Below are 19,717 nucleotides of genomic sequence, written 5' to 3' on the forward strand. Positions count from 1 at the left end.
TGGTTTACATAGACATTTTTTGAGTAAAATTGTATTTTTGCATCATTATTTTGAAGAGTTGATTTTGGATATTGCCGCGATCTGAATCAAGATTTCCCCTATAGAAACATGTGATATAACGGTTGTGTGTAGCAATACACGTACTTCTATGGGCAGAGCAAAGGCGAGTGTGCGAAGGCATTCAGCTCGGAATTGACCAATGACAGAGCGGTACGATGATCCTCACCCAGCACTACTCGCCCATTCGCTATTGTTACATGAATATTCATGAGCTATCGATCGGGTCTTTTGCAGGCCGGTATGGTAGTATTCTTGTGTCAAGGCTTTTTTGTGCCTGCAAATGTGCACGGTTTGGGGGAGATTTTTATTTTTTATCAATTTTTTTTTTTTTGGGGGGGGGGGAGGTTTTATACTTTGTTTTTTTGCATTCTCACAAAATTGTTCTCGTTATGAATATATGAGTAAAGAAGGCTGTCATTTCCAACTCTCGTCGCACTGCAATCATCACACTCATTGTTTATTTATTCATTTATTATTGTTATTATTATCATTATTAGTATGACTATTATCATTATCATTATTATCATTATTGCTATTTTAATTATTATTATCATTTTCGATATTTTTCTCCTTCACCTTATTCTTATTATCATTAAAGGGATAGCCCGGGCTGAAAGTATTTATAGTTTTATAAATAGGGCAGGATTCACTGAGCAAAATACCGAAAAATTCATCAAAATCGGATAACAAATAACAAAGTTATTGAATTTTAAAAGTCAATGCGGCAAGGGCGAAATAAAAAGTATGATGTGTGTGATCTTTTATTTACAAAATTCTGTGAATGTCATGCATTTTCCGCAATGCGTTTTTTTTTTCATTCTTCCTCATTTGTTTTATTAGCGAGAAATAATTCATATTAATCAACGTATCATTTGTTCCGATGATGCGCTTTCTTTTGTTTCTCCTTTTTGCCAGCAAAAAGATAATGGGTATATATCCCTACACGCTGAGCTCATATGGCAAATCTGGTAGCATAAACTGGATTACTACTAAATGAAAAAAAAATATATCAAGCAAATTTGATAATTGAAAATGTTAAATGTACTAACATATCGATTATGTTTATTGTGCATAAGTCCTACCGCATGATAAAATATTGACAATGCACGTTATAAAAAGTTTAGTGGTGTCATTTATATATAATTTGAACAGCAAATGGTGTCCATTTCATTTTTTTTCAGGAAAGGGGAAGTAAAATTAATCCTTACCAGATTAATATTTTCAATGACGGGGTAATTATCGATATCACAAATAAGAGGTGTAGTAAATATAATTTCTGATATTGTCGAAAGCAATATCTTACTTTTCCGATAGATGATCCATTACAGACATATTATTTGAATAAACAAAGGTTCAACAAATTATAAAGATCTAAATTTCTACAAATTGTTAGTAATTTCTACCTTCACACCCCATCGCTTCGTTATTTCTTTTTCCTCGTTTATCTTTCAATTTTCTTTATGTTTGATTTGTCAAGAATTATATAGCCTATACATTTCTTCAATCTTAAATTTCATCTTTATCCTTTATTTCTAAATATGCAAAGTAGGCTTCAGCTACAAGTTGATTTATTTATTTTAAACTATTTGTTTTTCTTTATGCTTTTGATAAGTGGAAGTAACGATGCCAGTGTTTGTGCTGGTGGTCGTGGTGGTGGAGGTGTGCTGTTCCCCCTTGATTTCTTGTTATCATTCTCGACATTATCCATGGCATCTTTACCATCATCCCTATCATCATCATCATCATTTAGATTACGGGAAATTTGACGCATATTGTTGATGCTAAATGTCTTAAAGTCAAAACAAATATTTGAATAAAAATTATGTATTTTAATGGCAATAAGTAGGCCTGGCAATAAGTCAATGGAAGGTGTTGGGGAAAGAGACAGAGGAATTTTAATCTTGATCTCAACGGAGAGAAAAGCTATTGTTCGTATCGGAACCTTTGAAAGTATTAAATCAAAAGACGCGCGCGTGGCCCGATTTCTATAAACATCCTGTGCTAAATTGCTTTCCTCGATAATAGGTCAGGAGGGAGCGCGGATTAGACATTCCTCATGAAAGGGAGTCTGGGCATCTATTGTTTATGACTTGGTGGCATGAACAATAAAATGTAGTCGCTATCAGACAGGTGGCTACTTTGGTTGAACATTATTCTTTTTAATGCCGAAACAGATATAATGAATATTTCATCCCCATCATGAAATGTCCACATGTGAATTTTACCTGTTATATTTATCGTTCTTTCACTGTTCAGCTACGATTTTATATCAAATAGTGATCCCATTGGGCTTCCTGGCATGTCGACGAAGACCGTTGCCTTTTTTTTCAAACCGCTTACTATGTAGGCTCGCTCGCTGAATGAAGCCTATAGTTTGATAATAATCAATTATTCAAAGGCAAAATATGCAATGAGGCCCTTTTCTTGTCTCAGATTGTCATTATATTTTCATATTTATATCGCATTATATTTTCCACAAGAAAAAGAATATCCGGCATCTATTGTCAATTTCTTGGCATGTACAATATGCATAGTTGGCTCAGATAATATCCTTTCATAGATGAGGCTACAAAGATCAGATATGATCATATTTAAAAATATTTTTTCCAGAGATCTTTATGTCCTCTCTATACAAATCATCTTTATTTCATAACAAAATATACAATTTACCCAGGTCCTTTGCCGGAAATAGTGGCGCAAAGTCCGCTTCACTGGCAATATGCAGGATTATGGAGTGTATATATATATATATATATATATGATTCTATTTAGGATTCTATTTAGGATTACGATTATCAGTATTACGAATTTTGCATGCATTGCATGTGTGAAGATTTTTTTGTTTTGCACAATCCATTATGATTAAATATTGCAGCTCCCTTTTCCCTTTCTTTTTTTACCGATACCACCCCACGAAGGGTGCATTAATTTATTAATTAATGAATTTTGAAAGTATTGTGTTGCTCGACAACCATTCAAATACATGAAATGTTATGAACGTGTTTACTGTTGCTACCCCGACGAAAAATGTTTGTTGATATACATCGTGTCCCACAAAAATGCAACTCTCTTTTTAGTTTGGCATAATGTTTAAGTTATAACGTTAAATTGTATACCTTTTTTGCACCCGTAAACTAGTATTTATTTCCCAAAACTGGATTAAATTTCGCGTGATATGGTCCAACAATTACAAAGAAATAAGCATCTTTCATATTAACTCTCTAGTTTACAATGGAATAAGGTCAGTGGTTCGAATGCCTTCGAATAACTACGATTCTGTTAACCCTCCTAATGCGGGTGCATTTTCAAAATAATTTCACCCTGCCATTCTCAAAACTTACAAAAACGTAAAAGAAACTGTTGGAAAATAACTTGCTTTGATTTCATAAGATCTATTCCTTTTAATCATGTGAATCATTAATTGTCCTAATTTCCAAACCAAATAATAATAATATGCCTGCTTCTTTAGTCACTGGGTATCGGTTATATGATGAGTTGGGGTGAATAAATTGATTATTTCCCCACGCCTCCGACTTACATGTCTTTAACCAATCGAAAAATACCGTCTGTCTTCCCATTATATCATTTGCATAAAATCCTTCTTGTGCTTTCCAAGATTAATAATAAAACTTCGTAGATAAGAATTACAATCAGAATCAATTAATATAAATTGTGCATCAAATCAGAACATCGCCTGTATTATAAACTATTTATCAAATCGATAGTCGACTTTCCCGCCATTTCTTCCTCATGATTCTATTTAGGATTACGATTTTTATTAGTATTATGAGTCTTGCATGCATTGCATTTGTAAATATTTTTCTTATTGTTTTGCTTAACAACAATTCAATATGTTCAAAGGTGGCAGCTCCTTTTTCCGCTCTTTTCACGGATGCCACCCCACGAAGAGTGCATTAAACTTTGAAATTATTGTGTTGCTCGACAACCATTCAAAATACATGAAATGTGCTGAACGGTTCTACTGTTGCCAACCCGACAAAAAAAAATGTTTCTTGATATACAGCGTGTCCCACAAAAATACAACTCGCACTTTAATTGGGTGTAATGTTTAAGTTGTAACATTAAAATTGTATACCTTTTTGCATCTGTAAACTAGGATTCATTTACCAAAATAGATTAAATTTCACGTGATATGGTCCAACAATCACAAAGATGTAAGCATCTTTCACATTAGCTCTCTAGTTTACAATGTAATTACGGTCAGTAGTTTGAATTCCTTGCCATTCTAACTACGATTCTCCTTATCCACCTGGGGTGTGTTTCATCAACATTTTTGTCCGACAAGTTGTCAGATCTGACATCTTTCTCTGACTCTGATTGGCTGTGAGGCACTGTTACTATGGTAACTGTCGGATAAAATGGGACTTGTCGGATAAAACGTCCGACAAGTCCTTTCATGAAACGCTCCCCCGGTGTGGGTGCATTTTAAAAACAATTTCACCCTGCCATTCTCAAAACGTAAAAAAACGTAAAAGAAACCGTTGAAAAATTACCTTTTTTGTGTTTCATAAGAAATATTCCTCCAATCGTGTGAATCCTTAATTGTCCTAATTTCCCAAGCCAACTAATTATCTGGCTGCTTCTTCAGTCACAGGGTATCGGTTATACGTTTTGAATGTTTGTTGGTGAAGAAGTGGATTATTAAACCGATTCAAACACTTCCGACTAACATGACTTTAATCAATCAAAAACTACCGTTTATCCTCCCATCAGTACATCTATCTTTGCATAAAATGCTTCTTATGCATATGAAGGTTGATAATAAAAATTTGCATAAAATGCTTCTTATGCTTATGAAAATTGCATAAAATGCTTGTTGTGCCTATAACGGTTGATAGTAAAAATTTGCATAAAATGCTGGTTATGCTTATGAAGATTAATAATAGTAATTTGTAGAGTCATGCGATTGTAAGATTTATAATCAAAATAAATCAATCTAAATTTTGCATCAAATCAGAACATCGCCTATATCATAAACTGTTATCAAATCAAAAATCGACTTTCGCGCCATTTCCTCCTCATGATTCTATTTAGGATTACGTGTACTAGTATCATGAGTCTTGCATGCAATGCAAGTGTAAAGATTGCTTCTTTTTTTTACTGTTTTGCACAATGACAATTCAATATGCTTAAATGTGGCAGCTCCCTTTTCCCTTTTGTTTTTTCTACCGATGCCACCCCAACGAAGAGTCTATTAACTAGAATTTATTTTCTAAAAATATAATTTCACGTGATATGGTCCACCAATCACAAAGATATAAGCATCTTTCATATTAGCTCTCCAATTTACAATGAAATATGGTCAGTAGTTCGAATGCCTTGCCATTCTTACTACAATTCTGTTAACCATCCTAATGCGGGTGCATTTTCAAAATAATTTCACCTGTCGTTCTCAAAACGTACAAAAACGTAGAAGAAACCGTTGGAAAATAACCTGCTTTGATTTCATAAGATCTATTCCTTTTAATCATGTGAATCATTAATTGTCCTAATTTCCAAACCAAATAATTATATGCCTGCTTCTTTAGTCACCGGGTATCGGTTTTGATGAGTTGGGGTGAAAAAATTGATTATTTTCCCATGCCTCCGATTTACATGATTTTAACCAATCGAAAAATACCGTTGTTGTGCTTATGAAGGTTGATAATAAAACTTCGTAGATAAGAATTTCAATCAGAATCAATTAATCTAAATTGTGAATCAAATCAGAACATCGCCTGTATTATAAACTGTTTATCAAAACAATAGTCGACTTTCCCGCCATTTCTTCCTCATGATTCTATTTAGGATTACGATTTTTATTAGTATTATGAGTCTTGCATGTATTGCATTTGTAAATATTTTTCTTATTGTTTTGCTTAACAACAATTCAATATGTTCAAAGGTGGCAGCTCCTTTTTCCGCTCTTTTCACGGATGCCACCCCACGAAGAGTGCATTAAACTTTGAAATTTTTGTGTTGCTCGACAACCATTCAAAATACATGAAATGTGCTGAACGGTTCTACTGTTGCCAACCCGACAAAAAAAAAATGTTTCTTGATATACAGCGTGTCCCACAAAAATACAACTCGCACTTTAATTGGGTGTTATGTTTAAGTTATAACATTAAAATTGTATACCTTTTTGCATCCGTAAACTAGGATTCATTTACCAAAATAGATTAAATTTCACGTGATATGGTCCAACAATCACAAAGATGTAAGCATCTTTCACATTAGCTCTCTAGTTTACAATGTAATTACGGTCAGTAGTTCGAATTCCTTGCCATTCTAACTACGATTCTGCTAACCCACCTGGTGTGGGTGCATTTTGTAAAAACAATTTCACCCTGCCATTCTCAAAACGTAAAAACAAAATGTAAAAAACCGTTGAAAAATGACTGTTTTGTGTGTTTCATAAGAACTATTCCTTCAATCGTGTGAATCCTTAATTGTCCTAATTTCCCAAACCAACTAATTATCCGGCTGCTTCTGCAGTCACATGGTATCGGTTATAAGTTTTGAATGTTTGTAGGTGAAGAAGTGGATTATTAAACCTATTCACACGCCTCCGACTAACATGACTTTAATCAATCGAAAAATACCGTCTATCTTCCCATCTTTACATCTATCTTTGCATAAAATGCTAGTTGTGCTTATGAAGATTGATAATAACGATTTGTAGAGTCATGAGACCGTAAGATTTTTTTTATCAAAATCAATTAATCTAAGTTGTGCATCAAATCAGAACATCGCCTGTATTCTAAACACTTTATGAAATCGATAGTCAACTTTCGCGCCATTTCGCCCTCATTACGATTACTAGTATTATGAATCTTGCATGCATCGCATTTGTAAAGATTTTTTGTATTGCTTTGCACAACAACAATTCAATATGCTCAAAGGTGGCGGCTTCTTTTCCCCCTCTTTTCACGGATGCCACCCCACAAAGAGCGCATTAAACTTTGAAAGTATTGTGTTGCTCGACATGGTTGTACTGTTGCCACCCCGACAAAAAATGTTTGTTGATATACAGCGTGTCCTACAAAAATGCTACTCGCACTTTAATTAGGTGTAATTTCTAAGTTATAACATTAAACTGTATACCTTTTGGCAACCATAAACTAGAATTCATTTTCCAAAAGTGGATTAAATTTTACATGATATGGTCTAACAATCACAAAGATGTAAGCATCTTTCATATTAGCTCTCCAATTTACAATGAAATGTGGTCAGTGGTTCGAATGCCTTGAATACAACATGCAGACTGCTTGTATACATGTATACGTATTTTCTAAAGACCTATGGCAGTCCCATATCATTGTCTACAAATCTCAAATTTAACCTTAAGTAGGCGGGACTATTTCAAAGTCTATGAAGACTATGAAAGAAACCTAAATATTATTTTGATCATCAACAAAATATATGTTGTCAATGTGGCAAGGGCAAAATAAAAAAATATGATGGGTGTAAGGAAGATAAAAAAACAAAAGATAAATGTGAGTGAGCGAATCAAGCGAGTAAATGCACTTTTCATGATATTTTATATACACAATTCTGTTAATGTCATGTATTTTCAGTAATGCGTTTTTTTATTCTTCCTCATTTGTTTTATTAGCAAGAAATTTAAAATTTATATCAATCAATGTATCATTTCTTCCGATGATACGCTTTCTTTTGTTTCGCCTTTTTTGCCAGCAAAAAGATAATGGGTATATATCCCTACACGCTGAGCTCATATGGCAAATCTGGTAGCATAAACTGGATTACTACTAAATGAAAAAAAAATAATATATCAAGCAAATTTGATAATTGAAAATGTTAAATGTACTAACATATCAAGTATGTTGATTGTGCATAAGTCCTACCGCATGAATAAAATATTGACAATGCACGTTATAAAGAAGTTTAGTGGTGTCACTTATATATAATTTGAACAGCAAATGATGTCTATTTCATTTTTTTTCAGGAAAGGGGAAGTAAATTTCATCCTTACTAGATTGATAGTTTGAATGACGGGGTAATTATCGATATCACAAATAAGAGGTGTAGTAAATATAATTTCTGATATTGTCGAAAGCAATATCTTACTTTTCCGATAGATGATCCATTACAAACATATTATTTGAATAAACAAAGGTTCAACAAATTATAAAGATCTAAATTTCTACAAATTGTTAGTAATTTCTACCTTCACACCCCATCGCTTCGTTATTTCATTTTCCTCTTTTATCTTTCAATTTTCTGTATGTTTGATTTGTCAAGAATTATATAGCCTATACATTTCTTCAATCTTAAATTTCATCTTTATCCTTTATTTCTATATATGCAAAATAGGCTTCAGCTACAAGTTGATTTAATATTTTAAACTATTTGTTTTTCTTTATGCTTTTGATAAGTGGAAGTAACGATGCCAGTGTCTGTCCTGGTGGTCGTGGTGGTTGAGGTGTGCGTTTTCCCCCTTGATTTCTTGTTATCATTCTCGACATTATCCATGGCATCTTTACCATCATCCCTATCATCATCATCATCATCATTTAGATTACACGAATTTTGACGCATATTGTTGATGCTGAATGTCTTAAAGTCGAAACAAATATTTGAATAAAACATATGTATCTTAATGGCAATAAGTCAATGGAAGGTGTTGGGGAAAGAGACAGAGGAATTTTAATCTTGATATCAACGGAGAGAAAAGCTATTGTTCGTATCGGAACCTTTGAAAGTATTCAATTGTCAAATCAAAAGACGCGCGCGTGGCCCGATTTCTATGAACATCCTGTGCTAAATTCCTTTCCTCGATAATACGTCAGGAGGGAGCGCGGATTAGACATTCCTCATGAAAGGGAGTCTGGGCATCTATTGTTCATGACTTGGTGGCATGAACAATAAAATGTAGTCGCTATCAGACAGGTGGCTATTGGTCGAACGTTATTCTTTTTAATGCCGAAACAGATATAATGAATATTTCACCCCATCATGAAATGTCCACAGAGTGAATTTTACCTGTTATGTTTATCGTTCTTTCACTGTTCAGCTACGATTTTATATCAAATACAAATAGTGATCCCATTGGGCTTCCTGGCATGTCGACGAAGACCGTTGCCTTTTTTTCAAACCCCTTGCTATGTATGCTCGCTTGCTGAATGAAGTGAAGCCTAAAGTTTGAAAATAATCAATTATTCAAAGGCAAAATATGCATCTTGTCTAAGATTGTCATTATATTTTCATATTTATATTGCATTATATTTTCCACAAGAAAAAGAATATCCGGCATCTATTGTCAATTCCTTGGCATATACGAGATGCATAGTTGGCTCAGATTAATATCATTTCATAGATGAGGCTACAAAGATCAGATATGATCATATTTAAAAATATTTTTCCAGAGATCTTTATATCCTATCCTCTCTATACAAATCATCTTTATTTCATAACAAAATATACAATTTACCCAGGTCCTTTGCCGGAAATAGTGGCGCAAAGTCCGCTTCACTGGCAATATGCAGGATTATGGAGTATAAACACAAAATGAGCTACGTGCAGTACATAAGAAATCTTAGTATGGGGAGATGTGTAACTATAAAAGGAATGAATTATGTAGACAGATGCCACAGGAAGAGAAACTTAAAAGCGAAAAAAAAACACGAGATGAAAAAGAAAGGAGAGAGAGTCCAGAGATTACGAGAGATGGATGGATAGATAGATAGAGATGTGAGATCAGTTACGTAATAATGATAACGTATGAATATTATGCTAGAATTATGTTTTGTAATAAATACATTTAATTTTGTATTCAACCTGGGTCATCACAAAAAGGGCTAAAAATCAACATAAACACCTCCACCTGACCTCACAATTTTTAGGCGGGGGGGGGGGGGGGGGGGGGGGGGTGGGGTAGATCAGATATACAGAACAAATAGGCTTTTGTCATTTGGAAAATTTGTATTGATTTTTAGTTTGTAACTGATCTGCATTTCCTCTTCTTGATTCACGATTTCTTTTCTAGTTCTGTGTACTTTGCCAAGAACGCCCACATCATTTTGTGGGATTTTACACCCCAAACCTGTTATACCCCTTTCATAAACCCAATTATGCGGCTAATAGCAGCATAATTTGGTCGTAAAATCGGAAGAGAGACAGAGTTATCTGCATTATTTTCATTTTTACTTTATGAACGCATTTCGAAAGTAATGCGGGTAATTGCCATGGAGCGGTCACAAGGTCACCCTTTTCAAATGCAACCGCATCGGAGAGGGTGTGTGAGGTTTCCATGACGATTATCCTCCTTTTTCAGGACGGGCGCTTGTAAAAATAATGCTGATTATTTTCGGAGTTTATGAACGCAATTTTTATTGAATTGTCCGCATAGGTTTATGAAAGGGGTATTAGTATTGAATCTATATATCCGGTCCCTCTTTATCTATATTTCAATATATCATCTTTAGTTTTCTATATTTTGTCTCCTTGTGACTGGCAATAACTTTGTTACAGTATGAAAGCCCCTATGTACGACGAATAGACCCTGACAAAATATGACCAAACTTTACACTGATTCATGCTATAGAACGATAGTTGAGTGGGTCACAAATGTTTGTCGCCGACACTGGATAGAAATCGCCTACATTATCCAAAACAGTATATAGTTGAGTGCATCGCACAACACAAATCGTATCCAGATTACGATTTTTCTAAAGCATGTTTTGCATTACGACAATATTGGCAAGAATTGAAATGACATAAAATTTACTCTGCACTAATAATTTTGTCGCGGAATACCGCGCATTCTAAAAAATTACAGGGTCTTGTTTTGAAGACTACACGAATGTAAGGGTACGGTTGGCTGCACTGTGAAGATACATGGCTCTAATATATTATTGTGTATGTTTGCGTGGGGATCGCAGCTGTGCTGTGATTGGTCACTTGATCGACGACAATGCTCTTTTTTGGAAAAGGACGGTTTCAATTGTGTGTGTATAAACCCTCTCGTATTTCAGAGGAAATAACTTGAATAGCAAAATAGTATTTCATTCAAAAGAGCAATATTTTTCACATTTTTGTTTATTCAGCTACATCGATAGATACGTCATTTGAAAGGATAAACATTGAACTTTCAATTCATTTTCTTAATTTCTTGGTATCTCTACAATTCCTTGGGTTATTTACTCTTTGAAATGTTCATGAAATCATAATTTTCTAGGTTTTACTTATTGACAAAAACGATGTAAAATATTTTATCTTTTCTCAATTTTTCCAAACGCAAATTTGAAAGGTCATAACATGATCATAAAGTCCATGAACCATGCATCATTTCATGTATAGAAGGTTTCATTATACAATGTACGGGTAAAGAGTTATGACCGTTTTAAAATCAGTCTTTGCTTTCGTTTCGGTCAATTTAGGATTCCTCGAATATCCCTGGCACTAGAGGGGTATTGGACCTGGCATTTTGTCTGTCTCATCTAGATTCATCTTTACTCTGTAGGAGAACATATCAGAACTATTCTCCCTTACTGCACCCAGTACCTTCTCCTCTGTTATAGCTTCAAGAAGTCTCATCTCTTTATCCTTCTAGGTATTTGCTCCTGATGGTTGATTGGACAACCATCCTTCTACTTTAACTCCTCCTGCAACTAGAACCTGGTCAATCTCTTTTGTGAGTCTCTCAGCTACCTGTTCATCAGCAACTGACTCACATATGTCATCCATGTAGACATAGGTTTTTGGTTCAGCTTTGGGCAGCTTCTGGGTGTCTTCACTCTTGCTTTCTCAGCCATATTCCTCAGCGCAATCTGAGCCATGGCTGGTGCAGGTCTATCCCTAAAGGTTAGAGCAGTCTTAATTTAGGTGTCTGGTGGCCAGTTTGTTTGCATGTTCTGCCGCAAGAATGGTCTGACTCTGGCACTAGAACTAATACATTTTAGATATATCACCACACACAGCTACTTTCCTTTCTCTGAATCAAAGTAGAACTCCTAGGAGACTGTTAAGGAGATGTGGTCCTATCAGTGTGTGGCTTTGAAAAGAAGCAGAGGAATGAAACACTATGGGTACTGGAGTACTCTTCTTCTCCAGCCGCAGTACTATGTGATGCATTATCGATATACCCAAGGACTACTTGACTGTCTGTCTAGAATGTATGGGTAGCCTCTTCAAGTTGTAGTTGTATTTATTTTCCATTCATAAAAACATGCACAATACAAACAAAATACATCAGATATAATTACAAAATAAAATAAATACATTATGAATGGCTGGATTGCCCATTCAGAGTGGTAATTATTACCACTCTGTTCTGCCTAGGGATCCAGAACATAGTAAAATAGATCAACTTGTATTATAAACATCATTAACAACAGAAAAGTCACCACTTGCTCCACCTCACTTGTAACCTGCTTCTCCTCAGCCACAACTGCTCCTTAGTCAGAATTCTTTTTCCTCGATCACCACCTGCTTGTCTTCAGTCACAATTTTCTCTTTAATCACAACCTGCTTCCCCTCCACCCAAACTTGCTTTTCTTTGTCCACCTGCTTCTCCTTTGCCCAGATTGTTCTCGTCAGCCACAATTACCATGTCTCCTCTTATCTGTTGTGTGATTACCCGATCTGTTTCGGCCACACCAACTTTTTATTGAACTAGTCGATCAGATTCTCCTGAATATCATACAAGAATGGTTTATTACTCAAAAGTGGTGACCATCTGCTCCTCAGCCACAACTTAACTCCTTGGCACATCTTGCTCCTCGATCCCAGGCTCAGCTACAACTTGCTCCACCTCAGCTGCCACCTAGTATTCCTTGGTCCCAACTTGCCCCTCCTTGCCACAATATGCTCCTTGGCTGCCACTTCTGTTTTACCTCAGCCACAACTTGCCCCTCCTTAGCCACAACTTTCTGCTTCACCTAGCTCGATCTGCCAATCTTGCCTGTTCCCCGGCCACCACCACCTGTCTCCTCTCTTCTTTTGCTTCGTGATCGACTACCTGATCTGTTACCGACACACCAGCTTTTTCTTGGGGATACTGAATGAACAAGTCAACCTAAATATCCTACAAAAATGAGTTCTCCTCAAAAGCAATCATGCCCACCAAGTTTTGTTGAAAGTCAGAGACAACTAGGCTCTCTGAATATAAAGCAGAATGATTAAAAAAGAAACAGGCTAGGATATGATGTGCAGCCATTAGAATCGTCATCATCATTTATGCACTAGTAGTAACTTTCCCTCTTTGGAAGGGTTAGGCCTACTGACCCTTGTGCCATGATGACATTCTCTCCTTCCACTTCTGTCATGAGCACCCTCCTCATTCAGACTAACATTATTTACTTTACTTTTTCACCCATATCTTTCCATGTAATTTTTTGACATTCCCTTTCCTCTTGTGCCATACACTTCTATATCCTGTGCTTTTTTCACAGATTCTGCAATTTATATTTTTCAAATTCAATAATATGCTTCTTAAATATAAGCATTCCACTTTTGAATTAAACACGGTACAGCAATATTCTTGGAATAAGAGCTCAATTAATTTCATCTGGATTTTTCTCTTCAATTTCATTACAAATATTGTTTTGTAAGATAATTTTTAATTTTGTTGCTTCTCATCAAACCGCAACTTGTGTCCAAAATTCAATGATCCATGTAAATGTTTAAAGTAATATGAATAAGCTTGTTCATATATTTTTGTAATTCCTTCAAATTATCCATATGCACTCTAAAAAAGGATTCATCAAAATAATCAATCCATTGGTTAATGGCCTTATGTGTAATTCTTAAAAAAGTCAAAATCAACCAACATTTGCTAGATTCTATCTAGTGATTTTCTTAATTTAGTATTTGAGGGCTGGACACATACACACTTAATGGATATTTTGATTGGTCCTTTTTTAAAGGTCCACCCCAGAAAAAATGTTGATTTAAATCAATGGAGAAAAATCACACAAACATAACACTGAAAATGTCATCAAAATCTGATGTAAAATAAGAAAGTTATTAGATTTTTTTATTTTTCACATAACAGTTATATGCACAACTCAGTGATGATGACCATCACTCACTATTTCTTTTGTTTTCTATTGTTTAAATTATACAAGATTTCATTTTTTTACGGATTTGACAATGATGACGAAACTTGAGAAAAACACAAAATTCACATGTTCAGGGAGGAACAAAGCTTTATTTCACATAAAAGAAAAATAAAAAAAGAAAAGGAGAAAAGTAAAGAAATAGTGAGTGTATGATGTCATCAGTCCCCTCATTTGCATACTGACCAGGATGTGCATAACTTGAGTCAAGCAAAACTTTAGAATGTCATAACTTTCTTATTTTACATCTGATTTTGATGAAATTTTTAAGTGTTATGCTTGTAAGTTTTTCGCCTTTTATTCAATTATACTTTTGCTGGAGTGGACTTGTGAGGGTTCAAATTCAGTAATTTAATGATATAAAGGGATTATTTATCCTGCTAGCTCTGCTTTTTACTAGGCATTACCCCCAGGGGGGGGGGGGGGCAGTCAAATATATTGCTGTACACATGCGTGACCCAAAAAAAGGAATGAAAGGGGTGTTTTTCAGTGTTGGATGAGGGCCACGCCTGCACTCATTAAGGGTAACAAAAACACAGATTTTCAAGAAAAAGGGTGGTTTTGAAACTGGTCAATGGTCAATCGCAGGGTCAAACGTATTGAGGGTATGTTTTTTTTCCAAAGCTTTTTTTTTAAGACTAGCCATAGGTGTTTAGGGTATGTTGTTTCCCAAGCCTTTTCCCAGGGGTCATATTCTGGCGACAACTTGTTTAGGGGCCAAAATGTGTAAATAAAGCCCGCAAAAAACCTTGTTTAGGGAGTGTTTGGAAATAATTTGATCACGCATGTGTACCGTGGGCTATTCCTTTCAATTCTCTCATTTTGTTTTTATTAGCCTTTATCATTAACGTACTGTGCAATACTAGTAGTGATCTATATACATATTGCATGTAATGTCACTATAATAATGTTGTAGAATCTGTATCATCACTGTAAATCTTTACAAAATGTAAGTGGAAAATTTGAATAAATTTGGATTGAATTGTATTTCGAGTGTTAAGAAACTGCTACATTATTCGGCATCATAAGTGTTTGTATATTTGGAGGGCAAGTCCACACCAACAAGATTTAAAGAGGGAGTGAACTGTGTGTGGTCTCTCATTGACACTGTGTTATAGATACATCGTCTTAAAATATATATTTTCATATATCTACTAATACTACAGAGAATAAATTGACCTATAATTGTATTTGTATAGAGAAACTAAAATGTTTTTAGAGGAAAAGTAATTGTCTTGCTACTTGGTAAAATAATTATTGCAGTATAAATGTATTGAGTAGTTAATTAGCATTTTATCATTCAATTAGTTCTATATATCTAGACTACACTAGCATTATGGGTCAGGAAACTGGCCAGGTATGAGTAGTTGAGGACTCGAGATGGTGCTATTGGTGTATCTGCTTTAAGGAAAAAAACAGCTCAATATTCAAAATATTATTTTCTCTTTGGCAAGAATTGTTCTTTAATATAAAGTCTGATTCATTTAAAGATATCTTTTCAAATTTGAATAGACTACCGGCCTACCTATAGATTTGCATAGAGCATGAATCAGTACATGCCTTTTCCAGAATAATAAAATGAGAATGATTCCCAATGATGATAATCAAAATGAAAAATTTTGAAGAAAAAATTAAACTGAAAAAAAAAATGGTTTTAAAATCTATTGAGATATCATTTTGCATGATAACATGCCTGATCTTGTCTAAAATAATGATACACCTGGGGGCAGTAACGGACCGTGACCCGGACAAGACAAAGCATTGGGGGGCACTGCATTGTCTGTGAACAATGCAGTGCTCCCCCTAATGCTTTGTCTCCTCCGGGGTCATGGTCCGCCACTGCCCGAGGGAATGATTATTTTTTTTAAAAATGTACTGAAAAAAAGACAATGGAAAATGGTCTTGGTACCATGCAATAAGCTAGGATGAGCTTCCTTTAACTGAAAGCTTCAGTTCTGCTGAACTATGTCTTGCTTCACACAAAACTAATAAAAAGGGACCCAAATATGTATTTATACAGTTGAGGCCAGAAGCTTACCACCCTGGAAATACAAAGAAAAGTTGACACTTGCCAAACATCATAAAATTTACTGTATCTTGTAAAATATGTTTGCTCTCATGAAAAATTTGATATCAAACAAATGAGTATGCCATGCCCCTTCATCACATTTCTATGTAATCAGGAGCAGAAAATATTTAGGTGTCATTAAAAAAAATTCATATTTTTGACAATTGAAAATAAAGACTTGACTAAAACATTTCAAACTTTCCAGCAGCATCCCAATCATGTGAAAGAGCTTAATGCCCTTTCATTTGATATGAAATATACCCATATATGTATATAACAAAACAATGCTGACGATAATGCTTTGATTGACAATAAATTTCTTATTATTCACTCAAATTTCTGACGGTTCTCCGTCTTCTTCAGGAGTTTACAATGTGTGGTATCAGATTAATCAGAGAGCACATCCTCAGACAGATGTTGCTATGATAACTGGCTGAGGATGTGCGCCCTTCACAGCAACAAATAGTAACACTTGTTTGGGATGATCAAATTGTTACGTAACAGTAAAGAAAATATTGCGCAATATCATTACTCGTTATGTAACAATAAGAAAAATAAGTGATGAGATGATGGAACGAAGATCAAATTGGTTTAGAGAAAATGATTCTCCCCGGAAAAATATAAAGTACGAATAGGTATTTTTTAGTAATAAAAGAAATTCCTTTTATCGCTCGACAATAAAAGGAATGAAAATACGAATAGGTAAAAATACGAATATCAATAAAAATATGAATAAGTATTTTTGAGCAATAAAAGGAATTTCTTAAATAGGAATTTTTGAATAGGTACTTTTGAGTGATAAAAGGAATTTCTTTTATTGCTCATAAATACCTATTTGTACTTGATAGTTTTCAGGGGAAATCGTTTTCTCTAAAGCAATTTGATCTTCGTTTTATCATCTCATCGCTTAATTCTCTTATTGTTAAGTAACAAGTAATGTTATTGCGCAATATTTTCTTTACTGTTACATAACAATTTGGTCATCACAAACAAGCGATACTCTGACTATATTTGTTTCTGTGAAGGGCGCGTATCCTCAGCCAGTCATCAAAGCAACATCTGTCTGAGGATGCGCTGACCACACATTGTTGTTGCGATACTGCATAACAATGAAAATTTAGTTTTTAATTTGACTTCCTTTTCGTTAATGACAGGAAATAGATAATTCAACAAAACAAAAGAGAAACATGATCTAATTGCCTTGAAGAGTTAGATGTGCAATCCAAGGTTATGATATAAATCCAAATAAAATCTAAGTAGTTGGCGAAGATTCCTTTAATTTAAGTTGGCGATGAAGGTGATGAATAACAAGAGTCACTGTAACGAGTTGAAATGTCTGTGAAGACGATGTTGATGATGATGATGATTAACAGTCAATTTCAGCAATCCATGGGTTGGAAAGCATTCATTAAGACAGCTTGATGACAAATGTATTCCGGTTGGCAATAAACTATGCTCTAACTTGAAGTCTGGTGTGGAATTTTCACTATTCTGGAAGCTTCTTATTGTCTACAAAAAGAACATTCTGCCAATTTTTAGAGCAGTCTAATCAGAACATTCTTGAATAAACTCAGTGAAATTAACAATGTAAACAACATAGCTAATCCTATTGTCATTTTCACTGCCACTGGCAGTCGGTTACACTTCGTATTTCCGAAGCTTCGTAATTCCGAAGGTTCTTTATTCCGAAGGTTCGTAATTCCGAAACACGTAAATTGCCTATACCTCGATGTTCGTTAATCCGAAAACGAAAAAGGGTTCGTTAATCCGAACATTTGTGGCGTAATTCCGACGATTCGTTATTCCGAAGGTTCGATAATCCGAAAACGAAATAAGGTTCGTTGTTCCGAAGGTTCGTTAATCCGAAAACGAAATAAGGTTCGTTGTTCCGAAGGTTCGTTAATCCGAAAACGAAAAAAGGTTCGTTATTCCGAAGGTTCGTTAATCCGAAAACGAAAAAAGGTTCGTTATTCCGAAGGTTCGTTGATCCGAAAACGAAATAAGGTTCGTTTTTCCGAAGGTTCGTTAATCCGAAAACGAAATAAGGTTCGTTAATCCGAAAACAAAATAAGGTTCGTTTTTCCGAAGGTTCGTTAATCCGAAAACGAAATAAGGTTCGTTAATCCGAAAACAAAATAAGGTTCGTTAATCCGAAAACAAAATAAGGTTCGTTAATCCGAAAAATGAAAACCGGGAAAGCAGAGGCAAGGGGAGGGGGGCGGGGGACACTGTTGCCGTTCAATTATCATATGAGGATGGGAAGGCAAGGGCGGCCGAACGAATTTTCGTTGGGGGTAAAGCCAAAAAATGAAACTCATACGTCAAAATTGGGACTGTGGTGATATTTTCACCTTAAGATTATCATCTGCTTGAAGTCATTGTCTGTTTGATAGTGATTAAGTAGAGAATAGCTTTTTTGAAGTGACTTCTTATTATGGCAAAATGTATATTTAGGCTTTATTTTTCGGGAGAGAGTATAATGAGCGAGCGGCTTGGTAAAACAAATTCAAAGGTGAAGTTGTATAACGTTTTTTGTGGTCAGTTATTCTTAAAATGGCATTATTGCGAGGTGTTGCGAGCGTGAATCACAAGCTAAACTTTAGGTTATTTCAATAAAAAATGAAAATTAGTTTTTAAAAATCCGAGCAGATTTCTGCTGTCATTAAAAAGATGTGCATCTAACTAAAGAATTAACACGAGCGCAAAACGCGAGCTTAAACATACTGACCAGAAAAGGAACGTGTTAAAGAAAGCATTTAGTGACCTCTTTAGGATGCATATTTCACCAATCGAATGAGAGTGCGAAGCGCAAGCTGAAATTTTTCAATATTCCAGCCTGAAAACTTAACTTAACTTGTATACTTTAAAAAGAGTATTTTATTTCGAAAAAACATGAAAAACGGCATATTTGTTTTTGAAAAAGGAACTTTCCCATTTTGGAAAATATTAATTCCCCTGTTTTTTATTCCATTTTTGATGCCCCCTGCCTCCCTCCCGGCGGATCCAACTTTCGTCAAATAGAGGGGGGGGGGGGGATTTTTTTTAGCCATATTTTCCTTGATCGGCAGTTTAAAGTTGATTTTGGTTTGTTTCTTTGAAAGGGTAGTCCTAACAGTCAATAATTAGCTTTATCCTTATAAAATAAAGTAAATATGTAATAACATGATAAACCCTTTTTAAATAATGCGAGCGCGAGCTATATTTTTGTTAATATGATGGGCAATATGTTTGTGATCTTCAAAGCGAGATGCCTATGTAACTAAATTTAGATAATAACTGCTAGCAAGAAGCGCGAACAGAATTTTTAAATATATAAGCTCTGATCTGATCTAAAGGGGACATTTTAAGAACTTTTTGCAGTTAGCCATGAAGACGATCGTGTTTTAGCCAATGGCGGCGGAACGTATTTTTGGGGGGGAGGGGCAAAGTAAAAAAAAAGGGGCCAATAGGGGCAATTTGGTGCAAACGGATATTTTCACCATTAGATTATCATCTGTGTAAAGAGGTT

The 19,717-nt window shown here is 34.9% G+C and overlaps 1 long non-coding RNA gene across 1 annotated transcript; it reads right to left on the reverse strand.

The window, feature by feature from the left end:
- Positions 1-978: 978 nt before the first annotated feature.
- LOC121425625 lies at positions 979-9,923 on the reverse strand. The gene is made up of 2 exons (XR_005971512.1): positions 8,778-9,923; positions 979-2,002 (listed from the first exon to the last, which is right to left on the reverse strand). It is a non-coding gene; the product is annotated as an uncharacterized LOC121425625 (long non-coding RNA).
- Between the last annotated feature and the right edge of the window lie 9,794 nt (positions 9,924-19,717).

The sequence above is a fragment of the Lytechinus variegatus genome, chromosome 12 (assembly GCF_018143015.1).
Source record: "Lytechinus variegatus isolate NC3 chromosome 12, Lvar_3.0, whole genome shotgun sequence".
In the NCBI taxonomy this organism is placed as follows: Eukaryota; Metazoa; Echinodermata; class Echinoidea; order Temnopleuroida; family Toxopneustidae; genus Lytechinus; species Lytechinus variegatus.